Raw genomic sequence first — 10,005 nt, 5'->3', positions numbered from 1 at the left:
AGAGAACTTGTATTCTAGATTTTACAGATGAAGAGGAATTTCTGGATTTTGGACTTGGAGTTAAGATTTTGGTTGTGATACGATGGAGTGAATATTTTCTATGTTAGGGCACCAAAGGGTGGAATGTCATGGTTTGAATTATGTCCCCCAAAAAATGTATCAATTTGGCTGGGCCATGATTCCCAGAATTGTGTGGTTGGCTTCCATTTTGTGATTGTAATTTTATGTTAAAGAGAATTAGGGTGGGATTGTAACACCACCCTTACCCAGGTCACATCCCTGATCCAGTGTAAAGGGAGTTTCCCTGGAGTGTGGCCTGCACCACCTTTTATCTCTGAAGAGATAAAAGGAAAGGGAAGTAAGCAGAGAGTTGGGGACCTCATACTATCAAGAAAGCAGTGCTGGGAGCAGAGCGCGTCCTTTGAACTGGGGTCCCTGCGCAGAGAAGCTCCTAGTCTGGGAGAATACCAAAGAGAAGAAGGCCGACAGGGAGAAAAAGGCTTTCCCTGGAGCTGACACCCTGAATATGGACTTTTAGCCTACTTTGACTGTGAGGAAATAAAGTTGTTTTCGTTAAAACCGTCCACTTGTGGTATTTCTGTTATAGCAGCACTAGATGACTCTGGCACCCCTTTTAGTGTTTCTTGTAATTTTGGTTTGGTTTTTGCAAATTCTGTAAACTTCTGTTGTTTTCTGTTTTTCTTCGTTTTTTAACGTTATGTTTGTAAAATAGGTTTATTTCAAGATCACTGCTTTGACCACATTCCTTAGTTTTGAGTACTTTGATTCTTCATGGTGACAATGATTCTAGATTGATTATTTACCAGTTGTCAACATGCATTATAAAAACTTCATGTAATCAGAATCTAAGTATAGAAACTATTTTTTGCTTTTTCATTTTAGTTTTGCTTCCACTACCTGATTTTTTTTACTCTGTTTGATTTCACTGTGCAAGAACTGCAGCTTACCTATTGTCCCTTTCTTTTTTTTTTTCGAGATTGACAGCTTTATTTCTAGTTGAAGATAACATACTATCTAGTAGTAGGAGAATTGTTAAGTACAGTAAGATACCCTCTTCTTTGGAATTAGCTGACATTTTATGACTGAAAACAGGATCATGTTTGATGAATGTTCAATCAGGTTATCCAAGTGTCTTTGATAAAGGTTTAATTTGTATTCACTAATTTGTTGTTGTTAGGTGCCCTTGAGTCGATTCTGACTGGTAGTGATACCATGTGACAGGGTAGAACTGCCCCATAGGGTTTTCTAGGCTGTAATCTTTATGGGAGCAGATCACCAGCCTCGGGTTCGAACAGCCAACCTTTCCTTTAGTAGCTGAAGGTTTAACCCTGCGCCACCAGGGCTCCTTATTGCACCACCAGGGCTCTTTATTCACTAATTTGGATGTAGTAAATCCTCAGTATGCTAACTTTTTTTCTATTATAGACATGGTGATTTCAATGGGAATTGTTTTTAATTTTTACCTTCAAGCTTCGTGATTAATGTTTTTCTTTGAATTTGTATGTTTCTTTTTAGTCATGTTTCCAACATACATGTTTATGTGTATACACAGACATGAATATTCTATCCTGATGTTTAATTTTCCCTTTTGTTAGTTGCCATCAAGTTAATTCCTTCTTATGGCAACCCCATGTGTTACAGAGTAGAACTGCCCCATAGAGTTTTCTTGGCTGCAGTCTTAAGGGGAAATGAAGGCACTGTTTCTTTACTGTAAGTTCTTATTTCAACAAGGATGATCTAATAGACACTCGTGTTGGTTTCCATTGTAGTCCACATGACTGTCCCAGAAGCCATCGTCATTCTTTTGATTAAGAAAGTTAAATACTACTGGAGTTAAAGTACTACCATAGTTAGCCATACTTGAGGTTAAGGGCACTGTCCTCCAGAGTGCCAAATCTGAGACTTCTGACAGTAACTGCAAGTTAAGAAGTTTACCAAAACCACCTTCAGTTTCCACATAGACTCTCAGAACTCATTGGAAGCTATTATACTCATGATCACAGTTTTACAGGAAGAGCACAGAAATTTGAACCAGCCTAAAAAGGGACACATAGAGCAGAGTCTAGGAGGGTTGCAAATGCCAGGCTTCCACATCCTCAGAATGTGATCGGTGGTATTGATGATGATAATACCTATGGATCATTGCCAACCCAAGATTCTTACGTGAGCTTAATCACATAGTCATGATTGAAGTGGCTGAACTTCAGCCCTCCACTTGCCTCCGCATCCCCCAAGTCAGGCTATCATGGGCTCCAAAGCCCTGTCACAAGAAACCCAAACTCAATTTTGTAAATGCCTCAGCATCCCTTTTCTTCTAGCCTGTGCTTAAACATTACTTATTTCAAAAGAACAGGCTGCTTGGCTTCCGAATGGACTCCCCCTCACACCCATATGCAAAATCCCAGATAACCTTCCAGAGGAAGTTCCTCCGCATGCTGGCTCTTTGTTTCCCCACTTACAGGTCACATCTGGGAACCCAGGTAAGGACTCCATGCCCTCTCTGCCAAATTCATGCCCCTAGACCCTCATTTTCCACCAATCCAAAAAATAACCTAAACCCGTTGCCGTCGAGTCGATTCTGACTCATAGCGACCCTATAGGATAGAGTAGAATTGCCTTGTAGGGTTTCCAAGGAGCAGGTGGTGGATTTTGAACTGCTCACCTTTTGGTTAGCAGCCTGAGTTCTTAACCACTGCACCACCAAGGCTCCTACTTTCCCACTACTTGTTTCAAATTAGTCGATAGTCACTAAGCTCACGAAATAAAGTGTACTCTCCCCCTTGTACCCTATTAAAGGCTGAACCCAGGTCTGTTTGCGCTCTGTGTGATGCTCCCTTTCAGGACTCCTGTGAACTTTTTGTCTGGCCTTCAGTCATGCTTACCTTTAGACCCTGTGAATGACAGACAGCTCTAAGTTTGGGGTGTTGAATTTTAAACTGCAGCTTTGTGTAACAAAAGAAAGCTCCACCTATTTCCACACATGTGTTCCTGCCAGGTGACCCCCTCTGGGTAGCTGTGTTTCCTCCTGCAGTAGGCTCTCATTTACCTCTTCATATTTGTCTAATATTAACACAAGCCCCAGCTCTCTAATCACATAGTGGGTCTTTCTGGCATGACCAGCTTCCCCTCTGTGTCACCTCTTTAGTGTAAACTATCAGGTGAGGACCAAGGGGCCGACCACGAATCACAAAGGCAGTCCTATCACTCTGGAAATTCCAGTGGTTTAGAGGTTCCCTCCCGGGAGCCGGGATAAAGGCCAGAACTCTCTTTGTTATTGTTAGTTGCCATTGAGTCCATTCTGACTCATGGTGACCCCATGTGTGCAGGGTAGAACTGCTCCATAGAGTTTTCAAGGCTGCGACCTTTAGTAAGCAGCTCTCCAGGCCTGTCTTCTGTGGCTCCTCTGAGTGGGTTTGAGCTGACAACCTTTTGGCTAGTAGTTGAGCACCTAACTTTGTGCTCTCCAGCTGCCAAAGCCTTCTCTTTAGGTGAGATCTAATTCTTAACTATAGAGGTAGAATTTAAATATGTCCATCGTACTAAAATACTGCGAAACATGAGCAGAAAATGATAATGAAAATCCAGGCAGAAAATCCGTCATTTAAAGACAACTTCTCTCAATTTGGTTAACTATTGTGTTGGTGTGCATGCACTGTAGGTTTCTGTAAAGGACATTTTATTATTTTGTAAATTATTTTTACATATTTTTCCCATGGCCTTAAGTATTTTTACACTATCATGTAAATAAGGAGCCCTGGTGGTAGAATGGTTAAGTGCTCAGCTGCTAACTGAAAGGTTGGCAGTTTAACCCACCTAGCTACTGTATGGGAGAAAGACCTAGCAATCTGCTTCCCTAAAGATTACAGCGTAGAAAACACTATGGGACAATTCTACTATGTCATATGGTGTCGCTAGGAGTCAGAATCAACTTGACTGCACCTAACAGCAACAACATCATCATTTTAATAGTGTGAAAGTAGTAACTAATTATGTATATGCATATATGTGTACTTATATAATGACCTTTTAACTATTTCTTTGTTGGTTTTTAACTTGTTTCAACTTTTCTCAGGAAATCCTCTGCCAGTGTCCTTTAAGTGGTGTCTATTTTACTTGTCTTTTTGATTCTTTGAGTTCAGTTCTAGAACCCAATCACCTGCTTTCTGCCATTTATTAAGATGTTTGACCCAAGGCAAGTTAGAGTCTGTGACATAGTTTTGTTTATCTCTCAAGTGAGAACAGATCCTTTCTGTTTCGATCACAAAGTTAGATCCTAACCTTTCTTTAAAGCCTCTTATCAACTGTCATCCATAATTGGATGGACTGTTTCTCTGGTTCATCTATCTGATAAATTATACGTTGCTTGGTGGGTAGAACATAATCTTTATCACTTGGTTAAAGAAAACCACTTTTTCAATTTTTTTTCATTTGTAAATTTCTTTTATCATCCACAGAAATATAAAATCCGCAGTGAATCTAATATCCTCAGTACCCCTTAAGCAATAACTCCCAGTTCTCTCCTCCCCTAAGTCTCTGGTAGCAACTAATAAACTTTGGGTTCTATGCTTTAATCATAGATTAAAATTAGGGATGTATAACTTGCTGAAAATTATCTTATTTGACCCAGCCATAGCCTTACTCAATCAAAACTGTTTCATATACCTCTTGCCTCCCCTCATATTGTGTGAAAATAAGAACCCTCCCACCACAACCACCACCCCACTGTGGACCCTTGGAGAAATGTGTGTTTCATGTTAGCTACCCTTGATATACAAGGATTTGTCCCCAGAAGGAGAGTGCTTGTGTCCTGTTGAGAGGGCTTTGTAAAGGGGCATAATGTTGATGAACTATAGGAACTTTGTCTGCCTGGGTGATGTAGAAGTCGGGGTCTGCCCTTAGATGGCTTTGCGTTTTCCATTATGAGTCTTTTGAGAGCCCTTGCCTTTTTAGACGGAGTTTCCCTTCCCTTCTTTATGAGGCTTCCAGGATTCAGAGCTGAAGAACTTCATAGTGTGGCATCTGGACTTTGACCTTCCTCTTCCTTCAAATGATCTGCCCTGAGTTGATGGTGGTTTGAGAACTTGAGTGTGCATAAAACCTGTGGCCAGCATTTCAAACATCCAGTGTCCTGATTACCCCTCGTGCTTTTGATTTAGTAGTTCATAGAAGAGTGCTTAGAGGTCTGCACCGTTAAAATGATCCCTAAGCACTTACAAGGAAGAAGGCAGTGGCTCCTTTAAAAAATAAAACAAAACAAAAATAATGTGGTAAAATATATGTACTAAAATTTTGGCATTTTAACCATTTTTAAGTGTACAGTTCAGTGAGATTAAGTCGATTAATAATGTGCAGCTAACTCCACCATCTAATTTGAAAACTTTTTCATCATTTCAAACAGAAACTCAGCACCCCTTAAGCAACAACTCCCAATTCCCACCTCTCTGAGTCCCTGCTAGCCATGAACAAACTTAGGTCTCTAGGTTTTTGCCTCTTTTACTTATTTCATGCTTGTTATAGTGTATAATATTTGTCCTATTGTGTCTCACTGATTTCACTTAGCATAGTGTTTTCAGGGTTCATCCGTGCTGAAGCATGAACGAAATTTCTGTTTCACGTTATGTCTTTTTTTTATCTATTCATCTATTGATGGACACTTGAGTAGTTATGACCTTTTGGCTACTTGAACAATGTTTTAATGAACATTGGTATACAAGTATCCCTGCTTTCACATCCTTTGGGTTCAAACTCCTAATTTAGGAGTGGAATGTCTGGGTCACATGGTAATTCGGCGTTTAACTTTTTGAGAAACTGCCAAACTATTTTCCACAGTGGTTGTGCTATTTTACCTTCTCATCCACAGTGCGTGAGGGTTCCAGTTTCTCTACATCCTCACCAACACTTGTTCTTTTCCAGTTTCTGATGTAGCCATCCTAGTGGGTGTGAAGTGGTATCTCCTGTGGTGTTGATTTTCGTTTCTCTAGTGCCTAGATGACGCTGAGCATCTTTTCATATGCTTGGGCGTTTGGAGTTCTTCTTTGGAGAAATGTCTATTTAAGTCTCTTGACCATTTTAGCAAATTTGGAAGTAAATTACCCGGCCTTTCTTCCTAGTTTATCTTAGACTGGAGGCTCCCCTGAAACCTGTTCAGCATCACAGCAGCACGCAAGTCCCCACTGACAGATGGCTGGTGGCCATCCATGAGATGTATTGGTGTAGGATTGAAGCCAGGTTTTCTGTGTGAATGGCATGAATTCTACCTCTGAACAATCAGTGTCCCCATTTTCTATCATACTCCCACTGCCATGGAATCAATTCTAACTCATAGTGACCCTGCATGACAGAGTAGAACTGCCCCATAGGGTTTCCAAGTCTGTAAATCTTTATGTAAGCAAACTGCCACGTCTTTCTCCCACAGAGCGGCTGGTGGGTGGGAACCACTGACGTTTCGATTAGCAGCCGAGCACTTTAACCATTGTGCCATCAGAGCTTCTCCGTTCTAATCAGGGTGGCTGTTTGACACACAACTTACCAATAACATAGACAAAATCATTGGGTCTCATCCTGTCCGTGTAAACAACGCAAACCTAAGAATGAGAAAATAGGCTTTTCCCTCATCCTTAAGTCTCTTTCTCCTACAGCAGCCAGCTGCCACAGTGAGAATGCGGGGGTGTGGTGATGGCAGCAGAGCAGGCAGGAAGGAGGAACCTGGGTCACTGATTACTTCATAGAGCGCCTGTCACATCCTGCACTGTAACTTCTGGACTTCTTGTTATAGGAGGAGACAAAATTGTAAAAGTCATACTTGTTTTGGTTTTCTAGGGTCACTGGGGTGGCATGTACCTTAGGTGTTAAGTCCAGCACAGGCCAGAGGCTGGGAGAGGCGAGCAGGGCCTCGCTGGACCACTGAAGCCAGCCGAGGGGTGGGGGGCCATGGACAGGGCTGGTAGGCGGGATGGGACATGGCATCCATGATAAAATGTTCTGTCCTTCAGTTACAGGTTCCAGAGCAGCGAGTGTTTGGATGTGGACACTGCAAAGATCTTGTGAAAATGTGGATTTTTATCTTGGCTTGGGCTTGAGATTCTCTGTAGCAAACAAGCTCCCAGTTTATGCCGAAGATAACTATTAATAGAAGTAGAATGTAAATTAAATCAAGAGAATGCCGTTAGAAAAATTAATAACAGGATGGATAATGCTTAAAGAGCAGCCACTGGTATACAGATCATGTGAGAGAGAAGAGAAAGAGAAAACATCTACACACAGACTAAGAACAGGTGTCAGCTGGGTGGGGTGGGGTGGAGGGGAGGAAAGAAATGGAACAGACGTGGGGGGCTGCTTCTTAGAGAAAACTTGATGATTTTCTAATTATTGTTTGATCGATTATTGTAAGGTTGAAAGAATGTTTTCTGATTTCTGGAAACACTGGTGGTGTCATGGATAGAGAGTGAAGGGAAAAAAAATAAAAACTCAAGGGGAAGAAAGAAGTGTTAGTTGCAAAATCAACAGGAAGAATACTAATTACATATTATCATGGTATAAATGAAATCAAAGTTTTAAAAAGACAAAGCACAGCGGAAAAGTTTCAACTGCACATAATTAGAAATCAGTGATGCATGATGAGTTCATTGACTTAAATTGAAAAAATACATTCTCCTGAAAGTTCGCTAATGTTGATATCAAATAAAAGTGTGTAGGTTCTACAAAGGTGAACCCTTAACCTCATAGTGAATCCTCAATCTAAGCTTTGGACTCCTGACACCATGGAGGAAGCCAGGTTCACGTTCCAGCCTGGGCAGGCCTGGATGCCTCTCGTTCTCTGGGATGAGGAAGCCCCTCCTTCTGTGACATTTTGGCCAGAGGAAGAGGCCTGTGGAGCTGCATGAAAAATGCAAGTGTGTGCTCTGGAAGGCTGGGGCAGGATCTGCCTTAAGTGCAAACGCCTTCAGAGTGGAGCATGGCCTTGAGCCTGGGGGGGATGCCCTGTCTAGAGAAAGAGCTGAAGACCAAGAACCTGTCACTTCCTCCTTACCATTGTCTCCTTCTTCCATTTCGGGTCCCAAGTGTGGCGCAGGGAGAGTTAGTCCAACCTAGGCAGCTGGGGTCGGAGGGCAACCTTGCACATCCCTGCAATCACAAGTAAGGATTTTAACTGCTGTGACTGGTGTGTGGACCAAACATCATTCATCTGCCTCCATACTGCCTAGTGGCTCTGCTTCCCCTGCCATCTCTCTTCCTGAAGTGGCTTCTTGGGCTTAGAGAGCACATTCACTTAGACTTCCAGAAGCTGGAGCCTGGAAATGGTGCATATTACAGAGAACTGGGGTACTGTTACTTTAAGGGGTGAGGCTGGGTGTGAATTATTGGGATAGTGTGGTCTCCAGGCCTTGAAGTTCCTCGGTGAGGTAAATAGGTGGCAAAGGAGACCATTTAGCTGAGTCCTAAGAGGCATCCTGGTGCCCTACTCGGCTGTCACTGGGCCCTTCCTCTACACACATGGATTTTCAAGCCTTGGATGCCTGGGGCCACATTCCTTCTGTGACTCTAACGCCTCATGGGGCGTTAACATTCCTGTCCTGGTCCTTGGTTCTCTGTGTTGAATGACAGAACCTCCTGAGCAGAGTCTCAAGTCGGAACAGCTCTGGCTGAGGAGACCGAGCCCCAGATCCTCCAGAGCCATCTTTGTCCCGTCCCTGCACACAGTTTTCTTGGCTTCCCCGAGACGCTGGAGCCTTTTCTGTGCAATTCTATAATTGCAGCTCTACCTCTCACACTGTGTGATGTGGTAGAAAACTGAGGAGAGAGTTGGTAGCGAAAGGCCCTGACTGTTGGGTCCTAGGTGGGGCCTCTCATGAACTCACCAGTGAAGTAGGGCAAAGGACAGTGATTCCAGCTGGATCATGTGTGGGGTCTCCATATCCATCCTTTTTGGAGGGATGCTCTTTGAGGCTTTCCGGTGTGTGGGAAGCATGTTTCCCCAGTTTGTGTCTTTGTCCTCCCACCCATCTCCGCCTAGAGCTGGTAGTGAGTCCCTGTTATTTTCACTTGCTGTCCACAGTTTCGGTTAAGCAAAACCAAGCCCGTTGCCATTGATTCCAACTCATAGCGACCCTATAGGACAGAGTAGAACTGCCTCATATGGTTTCCAAGGAGCACCTGGTGGATTCGAATTGCCAGCCTTTTGGTTAGCAGCCATACCTCTTAACCACTATGCCACCATGGTTTCCGTAGTCTCAAATGGGAATCTAAAATAAAAGAGTTCTTTTCCGCTAGCCAAGCTGAGCAGATGATATGGTGTATTTAACTTCTTGGGTTTACAGTTTCCATTGGGAGAAAACTTCTAGATCAGTTTATGTTTCTACTGAGAGTTTTTCAATTTAATGGATATGAACTTCACAAACACCGAGAAATGCCTATTTCAACTGATGTGAGAGTAAAAATTCAAAAGTAATACATGTTATTTCTCCTACTTTGTTACACAAAAGGTAGCTTGGAATTTATACTTGCTTTTTAATTAACACATGTCCCTGAAGTTTTATAACAATAGATAGCTTAAATCTAATGTCTTGTAAAACTCCATAATACTGTAATGGTTGATCTTTATTGTTTTGACCTACCACCATGAGTGGACACTTGATTGTGTTCAGTATTTTACAAAGCTTGCTCTAGTGAGTATAAATGTAAACTTCTAAGATCCTGGTATCAAACGTTGAGACATATAAGCCCTTCTGACCTAAGACAAGTTAAATCAAAATGAAGGAGTTTTCACATGACTTTGTAAAATTATTATAGGAAAATTATGTTTTTTTCCTGTTTTAAGCCATTGCTTTAAGCTTTTATTGTCAGCTATATCATAAACTAGGTCTGCATAAACTGTTCGTTGTGTAGTTTAAATAATAGGAATCTAAATCCCTGATAAAAAATAGACCTTGTCATTTTTTGTGGCCTCCTATTGTGTCCCACCATGATGTCATCCACCTCTTGCTT

The sequence above is a fragment of the Trichechus manatus genome, unplaced genomic scaffold (genome assembly GCF_000243295.1).
Source record: "Trichechus manatus latirostris isolate Lorelei unplaced genomic scaffold, TriManLat1.0 scaffold00120, whole genome shotgun sequence".
NCBI classification, from domain to species: Eukaryota; Metazoa; Chordata; class Mammalia; order Sirenia; family Trichechidae; genus Trichechus; species Trichechus manatus.
The sequence above is the reverse complement of the archived record's forward strand: the minus strand, read 5'-3'. Positions refer to the sequence as shown.